Consider the following 5,388-nt stretch of genomic DNA (forward strand, 5'->3'; position numbering starts at 1 on the left):
TTTGAAGACATTATATTGCTGCCTTCTGGACTCTATTGTTGCTATAGATAACATATTCCTGGCAGTCTAATTATTATTTCTTTACAAATAATTTGTGTCTTCTCTCCGGTTGCTTTTAAGTTATTCTCTTTGCCTTTGTGTTGTGCAGTGTCTCTTTCATATGCATTTAGTTTTTGTTTATCTTACATAGGAATCATGTTTTTTCTTGTCTTTCAGGACTTCTGTAAACTACTTGAACATTATTGCTTTAGATATCACCTCTCCTTTTTTCCCTTCCAGAACCACTAATAAAACTTTATTTGACCTTCTCATTGATGATATCCCTGTATGTCTCAAATTCTCTGTCATACTGTCTACTTCTAGTTTGTTCTCTCTGTATCCTGGATTATTTCCTGGGAAATTTATAAATTCTGCAAAGTTGTAGTTCTTAGTAGTGCTAACATTTCCATTACTGTTTCTGCAGACTCTGTGTCAAATGGATTTTTTCCTTGTGTGTTTTGTAATATTTTATTGAGAACTTACATTTAGAGGAGCTTATTTATTTTCCCTTGGGATCTTATGGGAGTGTGTTGGGTTGAACTCTTCCGTAGCAGATACTTGAGATAAGGATTCTGGTAGTAGTGTCTATCAGCAAGTGCTTCAGGGGAAACTTGTAAGGGAGCTGGGGCAAACAGGACAAGAAAGGAGAGGAAGTCAAGGAAGGGTGCAATCTCAGGTAAAGTCCTATAGAAAATGATCCTAGGCTGATCCTGTAGGGGACTCCAGAGTTCGTTATATCGCAAGAGTTTTTACAACTGGGGCAAGAGAGTTGATTAAAACAGTGGGGTGAGGGATGTGTCTTGTAGGGCAGTTTCCTGGGAAAGGAGTCTGAGCTGGTGTTGGCTATTGGATGGGAAAGCACACCAAAGAGGGAGCCTCACCTCCAAAAAGAAAAAGAAAAAAAAAAAAAAAGTAAAAATGTATCTGGAGGAATCTGGATGAAACATTGACACTGATTATCTACTATGATGTCTCTAAAGAGTGATTTTGCATTTGATCCTGCCAGGCACTCAAGAGTGTAACTGGCTGAGGACCAATATTTATGTCTGTGTTTCAGCTCGGGGATTCCCTGAAACCATGTGGTTTTTCTATTCTTAACTTGTGAAAAGTACAGACCAAAGAGCCGATTTCTCATTTAAGATTTGTTTTAATCCAAAGGCCAGGCTAAGACCAGCTTTCATGCCAGCTCTCTGGGCTGCAGAGCCATTTTTGTTCCTTCTTAGTTCCTCTTTACATTAAGGGTGCAGCTCTTCCAGGAGAGCCTTTTTAAGCAAGATTTTATTTCCAAATCCTCACCTGTCTTATGAAGGTATTAAAATCCAATCCACGTGGGAGAGTGCCAAGCCTGGCGTGTCTCCTGCATGGGGCCATGAACGGGACTGCAAACCTGCTACCAGACCGTGAGGAGCACTGCCTGCGACTCGGGGAGAGCTTCAAAAAGCGACCGTGGGCCTCCTTCCACACCATTTGCTATGATTTTAAGCCAGCGTCTATAGACACTTCCTGTGAAGGAGAGCGTCAGGTTGGCAAAGAAGATGAAGTCACAATTACACTGCCACATATCCCTGGATCTACACTGCCAATGACTGTTCAAAGGGAACAAACAACCGTATCAGAAAGACTGTGTGCTTCTTATTAATCATGACACTGGTGAATATGTGCTAGAAAAACTCAGTAGCAGCATTCAGGTCAAGAAAACAAGAGCTGAGGGGAGCAGTAAAATCCAGGCCCGAATGGAACAGCGGTCCACTCATGCCCCACAGTCACTGCAGCCACCACCGCCTCCACCACCCATGCCTTTCAGAGCTCCAACGAAGCCTCCAGTTGGACCCAAAACTTCTCCCTTGAAAGATAACCCCTCACCTGAACCTCAGCTGGATGACATCAAAAGAGAGCTGAGGGCTGAAGTTGACCTTATTGAGCAGATGAGCAGAGCAGTGGGAGCAGCTCCTCAGACTCTGAGGGCTCCTCGGGCGGTGATGACGACAGCTCCAGCAGTGGAGGCCAGGACAGTGCCCCAGCCTCTCCTCCATAGCCTTCACACCAGCAGCCCTACAACAGTAGGTCCACCGTCGCCAGCAGAACCAGCCGGCCACAAGGAAGCAACCAGCTTGAACACCCTCAGAAATGACTTGCAGTTGAGTGAGTCTGGCAGTGACAGTGATGACTAGACCCAGATCTTTCAAAATCTACTTTTTGGTGCACAAATTTGCTGCAAGACCGGGGCTACTTTAGCATGGAGTCCTTGGTCAAGAAGAAAATGTTGTGAATCAGGGACTGTAGTAGAAGTTTGACGCTCTGCAGCTCTGATACTCGAATATTTAACCTGGAGGTGATGGGTGGTTTTCTCATGTGTTTTTGAACAGTCTCATATTTCAAAGTTTTAAGTAGATCTGTAGAAGACCTAACAGAATTTTAGTCCTATCTGGTTGACATTGTTAATGAAAAACAGACAAATGTGCACTGGTCTAGGTTACTCAAAGGCCATGTCTTCACCAAGCTAGTGATTCAGTTTTAAGCTCTGTTTGCTCAAGTGGGTCTGTACGAGTGAAATGAGACAATCTTTGAGGGATAGAAGAAGGGAAACCTTCAACTATAGCACAGAAAAATGTTAAAACCACTTTAAACTGTTGATGCAAAGTGGTAGGAAAGTTTTATCTGACCCTGCCTGACAAACCTGGATAGAACATTTCAAGCTGTGGTCCTAGAGTGCCAGCTGGGTGGGGCCCCAGCCAACTGCTAGTTTAACTGCCTTACAGGAAATTGAAGCACACAGCTGGTTTTGTGGCAGGCTTCCTGCCTTCAGTCCAGGCTTTACCCACTACTCTCTCCTTTGAATCTCATTTGTTGGAACCAGAGATTCTTATACATGGAACTTTAAAGGTATATTGGAATTTTTACTGGGTTCCAAAAGACCAAAGTGTTAGGTGCTTCCAGCTCAAATTCAGATCCAGACAGTCCCTAAATACTTGAGGCTGGATGAGCAGATTAAACCAGCAGCCACTGTGCTGACACGTGTGACTCAATTATATTGGGGCTTTTAGTTCTATGTAGATGCAGTCTAAGTTTATTTATTCTTTAGTGGGGGCAGTGGGGAGTGGAAAAGAGGTGTAGTGAAGAAACCTCTCTGAGCAAGTGAACCAGCAGTAACTTTCTGAAAACTAGAATCTAGATAGGAGTGCTGTGGTATGAAATGAGCACATTCTTTAATGTGTTCATGCTTTTGTACCATTGTTTGTGCCTGACTTCCAGATTTATTTGTATTTTTGTATAAAACTAGAAGAAAATCACAAGATTGCCTTCCGCAGTGTGCAGTTTCTGAATGAATCTGTTGTTGCAGGTCCCTAGTAAATGTTCCCATATTGAGTGAATGTGTGATAAATTGTCCCATAATTAGTGTGGAGTAGCCTGTGTCAGTAGTTTGAATGACTGTGTCTTGAAACATTTCCAACTTCTTTGGTTCAATGGGTAACAAAATGGTTTTCCTTCCCCAGGTCCCTCTATACACATGGCCCCTCCCTGTCCAGCTATTGCAAGGGTGGGGGTGGGTGGGGCTTTCTGGACCTAGAAAGGAAATAGATGATCCAACGTGGGGGCTTTGGTTAGAGTTGGGCCATATAAAGTCAACTCTGTTTCATCCACATGGTGACCCCAGTAAGTTGGAGATGTGGGCAGGATGTGGAGACCCATCTCCCAGCAGCACACTCACACCACTCTACCCAGTGCCCTTTGTGGGATTCTTAGCCCATCAGGAGGTTTCAGTGGATTTAATGGTATGTAGGAACTTTTACATGTTGAATTAATAATTGACTTGCAATTCCTTGGTAATGACATCAGCTCAGGGAAGGTGAAGGTCATGATTGGGAGACTTGAATTGTTACTGGGTGTGGAAATTGTTTCACTGCTCTTCACTTGCTCAAGCTGGGACAGGTTCTAGGAACTTGAACTAAAAGTATCTATTTAAACCTCTCTTTTATTTTTATTTTTATTTTTTATTTTCTCCCAAAGTCTTGATTTTGGCATGTCAGGTCAAGATGTTTTTTTGTATAGGAAGTGTCTGCGTGTGGCACTGGGCTTGGTGAGTCAAGCTCCAAGCTTCAGACCCTCTCCCTTTGCATCCATCCTGCTTAACTCCACAGTTAGTCTCAACACAGCTCAGTTTTGGTCTCTGCACAAATCCTTTAGTGGTACTCTTTTCTCCCATCGCCCAGCTTTACCCACCAGAGTAAGGAATTTTTTCTTCTTGAAAATCAAGAATTTGGCCTCAAAGACTACTTCTCATGGGTACCCTTAAGCCAGTCAAACTGGACTTCTTGGTCTTCCTGCCTCTGTGCCTTCTTTCCGGTTACCTCCTCAGTCTGCAGGGCTCTCCTCCTCTCCCCCTCCAAATCCCACTCCCGAGACTCCATAGGTGTCATCTTCAGGGGCCCTTCCTTTGTTCATTTCAGTCCACATGGAGTGGCCTATGTATGGACTGACCTTCCTCTTGCTTGAACTCTGGTTGGTGTGAACCTCCTAAAAGGAGGGATTATCATTCTCACCTCTGTCCCCTCAGCTGTCCACAGGAATAGATATTCAGAGTGTTAAAGCCTGGCAGGGGAAGATTCAGAACACTGACCGTGAAGTCCAGAGGTTAGGCACAGACAGAGAAAACATTCCAGGCACTTAGAGACAGCTGAAAACTATCCATGTTGTTATTCATGATTTTGAAGTCTAACTGAAATGTTAAAATTACTGTTATTTGTGCCAAACAGTGTCTACCATACTGTGGATTCATTAGGTGAGGTGTGAAGGTTTAGGTCCAAAGTGTCCGAGGGGCCATGGCAAGCCACAGTAAAGATGTGATTTGGGGGGAATTGTAGTACACATAAACTAGAGATTTGTAAAAATGCCACTTATTAATTATTTTATTTCTGTAGCAGAATCACTTGTTTCTATGTGTGGTGTTAATGTGTATGTGCTTTGGTGGTAGGAAACCTTGAAAATTCCAAAGTCCTTACTTCCCTATTTGAGAGGCTGGTTCGATAGGATGTCTGTATATGTGTGGTGTATTTATTACATTATTTTGAAAGAGAAATAGTCTGTTATGAGGATGCATATTAGGTACAGCCAAATTGTTTCGATTTGGCAAGGAGGTAGGATTTTTGCAACTCAGGCCTTAACCAGTAGGTTGGAAGACAAGACCAATTGAAGCCTTAAGAAATGGTGTGTTTTTGTTGCTCCTTTTATTTCTGTCTTGGGTTCATTTGTTCCTTAATGATTTTTAAAATCTTATGCCTAAAAGTTTATTTTGCTTAATTATGACATAGACATGCATGTTTACATTTGTGTGAAATATTTGCTGTGTAA

General features: G+C 42.8%; 1 pseudogene; it reads left to right on the top strand.

Moving 5' to 3' along the window:
• The first annotated feature begins 1,408 nt into the window (after window positions 1-1,408).
• Window positions 1,409-2,210, top strand: LOC119543293 (annotated as a pseudogene).
• The last annotated feature ends 3,178 nt before the right edge of the window (window positions 2,211-5,388 follow it).

Source organism: Choloepus didactylus, chromosome 8, assembly GCF_015220235.1.
Source record: "Choloepus didactylus isolate mChoDid1 chromosome 8, mChoDid1.pri, whole genome shotgun sequence".
In the NCBI taxonomy this organism is placed as follows: Eukaryota; Metazoa; Chordata; class Mammalia; order Pilosa; family Megalonychidae; genus Choloepus; species Choloepus didactylus.